Consider the following 9,554-nt stretch of genomic DNA (forward strand, 5'->3'; position numbering starts at 1 on the left):
ACACAAAAGTACTCCACAGAGGAAACAACCAACTGACACATTTCTAGATCTGTACCAGTTTTAGAGCAAAACATGTTGAGTTTGTTATACAATGGTGTAAGGGTATAGGTCATGATGTCATTAAATCCCAAATAAACTCTTCCCTTGAGGAGACCTAATGTGCATTCATTTTCAAAGCAATCTGATGGGACTCCCGAGTGTTCAATATAAAACAATTGTGTAACAAATAATCTTACAAATACAATGTGTAAAACATATGTACAGTATAAATGAAATAATAATTAAATACATTGAAATGTTATTCATAGTTTTATAATCATGGTTTTACAGGAAAAACAATTATTTCAAAATACCCATTTTCAAATGTCTGTTTTTATTAGTTCCCAATGGCTCCTTTTAATATGACACATTTTATATTACTAACGTCATTCTCCATAATAACATAACTGTTTTATAATATGATGTGACTCTTCATGGCAGTGGTGTTGTCACTGCTCTTACCTTTCAGCCAATCACCTGCCTCTGTTTTACTAGCAAACACATATCAATATCTGCTACCACATTTAGCACGTTAGCTGTTAGCTAAAGCATTAACAATGGAAAAGTTATTATTTTTCATTTTGACTTAAGATCATATTTATTTTTACATTTTTGTATATTTTCTGGGACTTTTTCAAAAACCAAGCAGTTCATAGACATCAGATTAAAAAAAACGAGAAGAGGTTAACATATTAAAAACCCCACTAAAGATTTTATAAGTTTTCAATGTAATTATTATTTGCCTCTGAGTTGTGCTGATTCAAATCTATAGTAACAAAGAGTCACAACCGTCCCTGTTCCTGAAAAAAAAAGGAGTTGTTCCTTAAGCTTACTGCTGTATTTACACCCTCCAAATTAAAGAGGTTTCTGAGGAGCCCAATGTGCAAAGCTCAATGTGGTTGGCTTAAACAGTATCTGGTAATTCCGACACCTAATTTTTGGTTAATCCAAAAATCGTCAAAGAGGTTTATCGTCAATGGGGCATCCTCTGACGGCACAAACCATTCAATCAAATTAGCCATGCCCTAAATCATGCATTAAATTGCTAATTGCTGGCTTCTATTTATAGCGTAAAAATATATATGGGATGCTGGTCATAAAGTGTCAAATTAGGACACCAAACGTCTTCATCAAATGATTTACCTACAATTTTTGTCACGTCTATCTTTCAACAAAGTCTATAATTATATTCATACTTATAATACCTTGTTATTTTGAGGTAAATGTTTTTTTCTTAATAATCCTTTTAAGACCCTTAACAAGCTCCCATAATTAGTGTGAATGCTGTTTAAGGCATTCCACTATAGTGCTTCAAATCTTTATTCTTCCCCTTATTTCAGCCAATACTTTGGCACTCCATAACTTCAGCTTATTTTCAGCTACAGAAACCATTCAAATATTAAACTATTCAGCCTATTCAGGAATCGATGGGAAACCTTCAACTTTTTCAAAATATTTCACACTTTTTGAAATATTCAGCTTTTTAAACTATTTTTTTAACATTGAAGTCAATGGGAAGAGCCTTCAAATCAGCCAATACTTTAGCTCTCCATAACTTCAGCTAACTTTCAGCCACAAAAACCATTCAAATATTAAACTATTCAGCCTTTTCATCAATTGATGAGAAAATTTCAACCTTTTCAAAATATTTCATACTTTTCAAAATATTCAGCTTTTTAAACTCTTTTTTTAACATTGAAGTAAATGGGAAATGCCTTCAAATCCTCTTTTCCTACACCTTGCGCTAAATGCTACTCCTTCCACATACTTTCAGCTAGACACTTCATTCCAACTTTCAAATGATCACAAGACCGTCAGCTACTCAATTCCTACTCAGATTTTTGATATCTTTTAAACTTCTTGAGATATTGAACTTAGTTTGGAGCTTGGTAGAGAGGCCTTTTTCAGATTTTAACATTAGAGTGGATGGAGCAGCTCGTTAAGTCTAGAGTGCTTTGATCTCAAAACAGAGTGGAGCAGTGCTTAAAATTCTCCCCCAAAAATGTTTTAAACTTGCCATAATTCCCAAACCCTACACTCCTCAAACATATTTTTTTCATGAAAAACGTAGGAAAACCTCTCCTAGGTTGNCACAGGGGGAGGAAAGAAAACAGGGCCTGAAATGAAAGACAAGGTAAGTACAAAATAAAACAGGACATGACAGACAAAATACATAAACATAACTAACACATTTGACGAGACACAACAGAATCATTCTGTTTTTTGACAGACCTGCCTGTTACATTTCTGACTTACCACTGTAAATCAAAAATTAACAGGCAGGTCTGTCAAAAACAGAATGATTAATTGTTTATAGTAAACAAATCCTGTAAAGACCAAAAACAACATTATGTTAGTCCTTTGCTCGAAGTGGCTACATTTTAGAAAATGTATTGATTTGCTCTATTGTGGAGAGTTTAGTTCAATAATTAGCAGCTTGTTCCCTGAAAATGATGTTCCCATACAAGACTGCATGGTCAAATATATTAGAGAGGCCCTATTATGCTTTTTGGGGGGTTCATGTCTTTGCGTATGTGAATAGTCTGCAAAGGCTAAAATCCCAAAGTCCCCCCCAGAGGGAGTTTCTCTCCCACACACTCCCCCCTCTGCCTGAAACGCCTCCATTGGAATCTATAATTTACTTCTGTTACATAGTGACGTAACCATGGCGCTTCTATTAGCTAGAGCTCCAACTCTCTCAACGGTTGACCAATCACGACAGAGCCGGCCAGCTCACCAATCAGAGCAGACCGGGCTCTGGTTTCAAACAGAGGGTGAAAAGAGGTGCTGCAGCACAGGCAGTATGAGAAAACATTTTGAACATTAAAGCTTGGAGACCTGTCACATGTAGAGGCACAAAATGCAAATATGAACCTGAAAATGTGCATAATAGGGCCTCGATATAAGAGGAATTTAGGTCTGTTTTTCATGTACTGTTAAATAAATGTTATTCCAATCACAGGACCCATTAAAAAAAAAAGAAGCTTTCCTCCAGACTGAATCCCAGAAGACAAATGTACATTTTCACTTTACAAGTACAGAGGTTACCTTGCATACAAACTGACTGCCAGTGTTTTGCCTCAGTGACTTCTTAGTGATCCACTGTAGCTCCACCTCTCCATTAGCACTCTACATTATATCTCCAAAACATGTGAATGTCACGATGTAAAATTGAAAAAAACATAATAACTTAACAACATTAAAGTGAACAGTCATGTTTCCATTTGGTTATTTATATGTGCTGTAGAAACATTGGTGTTTAAATAAATATCTTCATGACAGCTCAGCACTGATACCCAGTTTAGTGGCAACATGGTAATCTCTCGAGCGTTACCACTTAGCAAGGAAACTCCCAGGCTGTGTCAAAAGATGAAATTAAGATTGGAGCAGCAGGAGCCCCCTGTCACAGCCCGGGGTCCCCTTGACTCACGCTGAGATTTTGAAACTAATGATACTATACTCTGGCCGAGAAGACGTGCTGTTGGGAAACACGCGGTGCAAGAACTTAATGGAAAAACTGGTGTTTATCTGTGGTTTCAAATATGGAGGGAGAAACCATGCATCATGTCTACCTATGTCTTTTGTATTGTCGGGTTTGTGTAATTGCTAAAATGTACTTTAGTCTGTGCATAAGGGTAAATAATTGACTTTATCCTTTCCTAATTCAAGTTTATGAGAGGCTGTTCTTTTACACAGCTGAGTGATAATCTGGAGATCTCCATGTTTGAGGGTACTTTTAGATAATTTTCAGTGGAAAAGATTAAACCTAATCCTTTTTTTACTCATTATTCACTATTTTGGATGTCACTGCAACATTTCAAAGTGTAAACACTACCTATCTATCCCTAGCTTCTGATTCTGGAGGGAATCAGGGCAGCAGACACATCTTTCAGCTATAATTGAGGTCCCACGGATAAGTTGCTGTCCTGATATTGGGATGCAAGGTCTTCCTGCAGTGACCCAGTTTGTTCATGAACACATTAGCGTCTTCAGCTCCAATACAAACCCTGCAGATGCTCATAACACGGCCATCATCGGAATAAAATCCACTAACAGATCATTTGTGGTTATATTAAATGCATTTGTATCATGGGAGTTGGTGCTAATTGCTATTTACAGATCAAATGTCTGAGATTGGGTAATCAGGGATGGCTGGCGTTGCCATTTAGTTGCATAACCATGGCTTCAAAACTGAGATTAAAAACTGATCTTTCCGTCTTCAAGCATTGCTGTGCTGTTTTTCAAAAACATTTTTCATCTTCTGTGTTTTCTTCCTCTCACTGAGCCTCCTCCTTTCAACTCCCGATTCCCCGTTTTCTCTGGAAGCCCACGTTTCTATCGGTCTCCTTTCTGCCTTTGACGATGATATCATAATGATGCCAGTAACAGTGAAGTGATTAAAAGCTTCTGCTGGCCTCCACTCTGCAGGATATTTCCCATAAATCCATGCTACGGCTCCTCACCCCTTTTGCATGCAGGTATTAAATCAGCCAGATAGCTGGGAGTGCGGCTCCTGATGGCCGCTCTGTTCCCAGTGGAACATGTGGCCTACATTTGTTTATAGTGCAGCCAATGTGAGTGTGTTTCTTTGTCAAACTATTTTCTGCAGCGAACCCCCACTTTTGTTTCCTCAAACATCTGTCTGTAGTCTTTCCCTTCCTCTCTCTCTGCTTTCTCTCACATACTGTACATGCATCAAGGATTTTATATCTCATCATTGATTGCTTACCATTCAGCTCACGAGCACATGCCCTCTTACAACAGTGCATACATGTGCGAAGGATACACGTTTGACAAAAAAACACAGTCACACACACACACACACACACACACACACACACACACACACACACACACACAGAGACACAGCACCAACCTGATGTTTTACTCCTCATGATCACACAGTGGGGAATGCTGCATCAGGGTCAATAAAGTATTTGATACACTTTCACTAAAAGCAAAACAAATTAGGCACAAAGAAAAAATGATTGTCTGCAACATTTGCCCTTCCTGTAGGATATCATGTTGTTGTATGTACACCCAACATGCAGTGGTGTAAAGTGACAAAGTACATTTAGTAGAGTACCATATATTTTTGACATAATTGTACTTATCTTGAGTATTTACAATTAATGCTACGTTATACTTCGACTACATTGTATAGGCAAATATTGTACTACATTTATTTAACACTCAGTTATTTATTAGCTACTACAACATTAACTACATTAAAATGCCGTGACATGTATTTGTCAGTTATAAAAACAGGATAAAATAACATTATATAAAATATAGTATTGTGAAAAGAACCACTCTTCATATTGAGTACATTTAGCTAATATTACTTCTGTTATTCTAAAAGGTGCATTCCGGGTTTTTACTTCTGATGGAGTATTTTAAGACCATAGTATTTCTACTTTTACTAAGGTACTTTGGTAAAGGATATGAGTACTTTATCCAATTCTGGCAACAGCGGTTTTCAATGTAAAGCTTGTAATTAAAGGATTTATCTGAACTCTGCACAATGACACTGTTCTTTTCTTCTTTTAATCTCCAGGTTGAACCATAGACTGAGTGTAATCGGAGACCAAAAGCTATTAGCCTCCGTCTCTAACATCATGAAGAGAAATTAGATAACAACCACCAGGGGATGAAAACACTGGACCGGCGCCTCGGTGTAATTTACAACATGTTGTTATATGGAGTCCTGTGAGTCGTTTCCCTTTACATCGGTCCATTAGAGATCATGCCTCAGACACATAAACTGGTTAAAGAAAAACACCCAATTAAACTTTCTTTTCCTTCACAGACGGGGAAAACCGAGGATTAATTACAGTTGCTGAAAAGATAAGAACATGCAGGGAGGCGTGTGGCGCAGTGGTGGAGGCGTGTGGCGCAGTGGACAGAGCCTTGGTGTTGGGATCAGGGGACAGGTTCAAACCCCACTGCAGTCAGCATGTCATTGTGTCCCTGGGCAAGACACTTCACCCCAAATTGCTCCTGTGGGGATTGCCCACAGTATTGAATATGTAAGTGTGTATCTAACAAGTGACATGTAATGTGTATCAGATAAAGGAGAGTTATAGGAAGCTACACTGAGCCATGTTTTGGTTGAAAGTGGTTATGATAAGATGATAAAGCTGGTGATCATTTTACCTCCTCTTCTGCCACGACCATTCCCGGCTCCACTGGTTGATTGTTAGCTTCTTTATTCTGAAATGGGAGCGATAGACATAACGGTTATAGCATAGAGAGCCTCCGGGTGAATATCTATTACATATTATAATGCAGTGTTTAAAATTGATAACCGACAGCCCCCAGGCAAACATGCACAATGGAAATAGGACACATCTTGATGTATATGTCCACAAAAACCCATTTGCTATGTGGAAAATATATAATGTACCTACCTGTGTAATTCTCTCCAGGCCCATATTGTAGCGTTTGTTCTCGCCCTCTCTCAGTTTCTTCAGAGCCACTCTCACCTCTCCAATGAATTCATTACGTCCGAGTCTGTCCATGTCACACACACACAGCCTTCGCACGCAAACACGCATACAGATGCAGAGATGTAGAGAGGAGAGGCAGGTGAGTCATTGAAAAGTAACAGATGAACCCTCTGTTTTTAATAATGAAGCAAGCAGAGACTGTGCCAAATATATCCAGCATTTTAACAATCTATCATCTCCTCCACAACACGGGTTCCTGGTGGTTTCACAAGAGCAGTCTCATGAATGTTAAGCTGTGTGACTGCTCAAGAGAAAAGAGGGTTTCCAAAGGATTTCAATTTCCATCAGACACTAATTTGTTGTATTTAAAACATGTTAGAGGTAAGAGAATGTTTGAAGCAAGTAATCAGTTAAAGGGCATTGATTTTGTGTCGTATACAGGTACAACAAATGAAAAAGGCTTTTTTAAACTTATTTGAATACATTATGTGTGCTTTTCATTATGCTAACGTTTTCTCCTTGCTTCCCTCACTCAAGGCTTTTCCTTTCATCTATGATCGTGCCAGTGAGGATGAGAGAGAGAGAGAGAGAGAGAGAGAGAGAGAGGGAGAGATAGAGATGCAAGAAAGAGACGCGAGGAGCTGAAGCTGCCAAATGAGAAATCCCTGGTTCCATAGAGTCAGTCATAAAAGGTACAAGTACAAAGTCACGTACACGTCATCAATAAAGATAACTGGCAGACTAAAAAAACATTGGGTAAAAAGAAGAAAACAAAGAACAAAAACAACAATTTCTGGATATAATGATGTATGTTAGACACACTTTCTTATTTTTGACATGTATTAGAGACTGAATGAAACAAAAAGGAATAACAAATGTATTAAACTGGGGAGTTATCTGGCAAATACAGGATAAGCAATATGCTAAGCAGACCCAGAGCATCACACCTAAATGACGTCAGATATCTATGACGTGCTGCACAGCCCGGCGTCACATGTTAAAGCTTGGCATTTATACGTCAAAGCACTTGATAAAAAATGCAGGCTTAGGGCACTTCGTGTTCCCTCGCTCTCAGCTCCTCCATAATCCCCCTCACTCATCGTCACTTCAAGGTACATTTAAAGGATAGGAAGACCCATCATAACCAGAGGGGAAGCATTTTTCAGGTCACAGGAGGAGAGAGAACGCATATCTTAGTGAACGAAAAGCTCTCTATGTGTTATATATATATATATATATATATATATATATATATATATATCTATCAGTTAGACATGTCGTGGGGTACTCAAATAAAAACAGGACAACAGTAAAATACTTCAGCCATGCATGTTCTCTTTGGTTGCACTCTAAATTCAAAAAGAGACAACCATATCACTATCTTTGTCTATTTTTGCTCTATCTCCCTCTACAGAGCGCACTTATTCAAACTGATGTTGATGTTCAATGTTCCGTCAGCTACAGTGCAGTCTTCACAGCTCATCACCTGCTACAATATTCCCTCTGTGCTCAAGTATTCCAAGATGGATGTCCCTGCTCTTGATTTCTTCCTCGCTCTTCATCGTCTATTCTCAACCCTTTCTCTCTTTACCCACACACAGACACACCTTTTCCCTCTTCCTGTTCTCTTCCTGTCCATTTGACATGCTGGTTCCAGACTTTTAAACATAACGGATGAGTATCCCCAGCAGGAGCTTCAGAATAACTCTGACTCATGACCACTGCTGTCAGATGATTAATGTGCCTTTGCTCCGTCATACATGCAGGGTGTCTGTGGTGGGACGGTGGTTGCAGTGAAATGTGACACCAGTTCCGCCCAAACCTTTGGCTTCCTACTGTATGTGCAAAGACTCAATCCGTTTCCTCACGCTCTCTCCCACACTTTTCCGGCTTTATAATTCCTCTAAAAACCCAACAGATGCTGGTGGAATCTGTTCAACCTGTGCTGCCAAATGTTGTGTTAAGTCGCTAAATTGGCCTCATGAGTTACATTGGATGATGAGGTTATTTTATCACTCAAGCGTAGCGTCTGTGCAAGATATAGTATCTCTTTAATGATCTCATGCAAGTAGGAGTGAACCAAAACATGGGGTTGGCTTTCATGACAGGGTTGTTGGACATTTGCTGTGTTATTTTAAAAAATGAATTAAAGGGGTCGTGAGCAATATTTATTTTGAAGTGCATTTAAATGACACAGCATTTGCATATGTAAATATGTAACCTTTCACATGCTAACCCTAAAGCAATTTCAGCTAACAGTTGTAAACCTAATGAAATATAACACATTATTTAATCAAACATTATGAAGTGAAATTGCATGGCTCGTTAAAAGGATGTTGACATAGATTATTTTGGGGAAATCCTGGCATAGCATGTTGTAATATAATTGGAGACACAAAACTAACTTCAGTGTCGAACACTGTTTTTACAGAAGCTTAATACTGAATACTGAGTTTTCTATTAAGGCACACAAGTGTTTTTAGCTAAATGCTAACATGAGCATGTAGTATAGTATTCGTTTATTAGTCCCCGAGGGGAAAATGGGTTGCAGCACATCACAAAGGCATTTAAAAAGATAAGACAATACATCACTGACAACAACATAGACACAGATAAAAACAAACAGACATAAGAAAACCAGATATCGGCAGACATGACAAGGGGCCTATAGGCCCTCATTTGCGAAATAGGGGGGACAGGGCCAGACCAGCTGGGTAAACAGTGCGTCCTAGCCATCATTTATTCAGGAGTTGGACGAGCTCCGTTACAGCGAGTCAAAGTGGTATAAGACTCGATTTGATGATACCTACTTAACGCAATCTTAACAGTCTACAATTGACCAGTGGGATCGTTAATTAGGATACTGAAACCATTAGACGAATGAAAGATTAACGGTGCGATTATACCTGCACCTTGTATTAATTGAGGGTATGGTTGGAGTGACTTCGTACATTACGAAAACAGTAACGTTCGTACAATGTGTAGATGAAACTTGACAACCGGTAGGCCCGTCTCTATAGCACCGGGGAATAATTTTTTTCTTGTTCTAGTCCGACAAAAAGCAGG

The sequence above is a fragment of the Notothenia coriiceps genome, unplaced genomic scaffold, assembly GCF_000735185.1.
Source record: "Notothenia coriiceps isolate Sejong01 unplaced genomic scaffold, NC01 NC01_scaffold00024667, whole genome shotgun sequence".
In the NCBI taxonomy this organism is placed as follows: domain Eukaryota; kingdom Metazoa; phylum Chordata; class Actinopteri; order Perciformes; family Nototheniidae; genus Notothenia; species Notothenia coriiceps.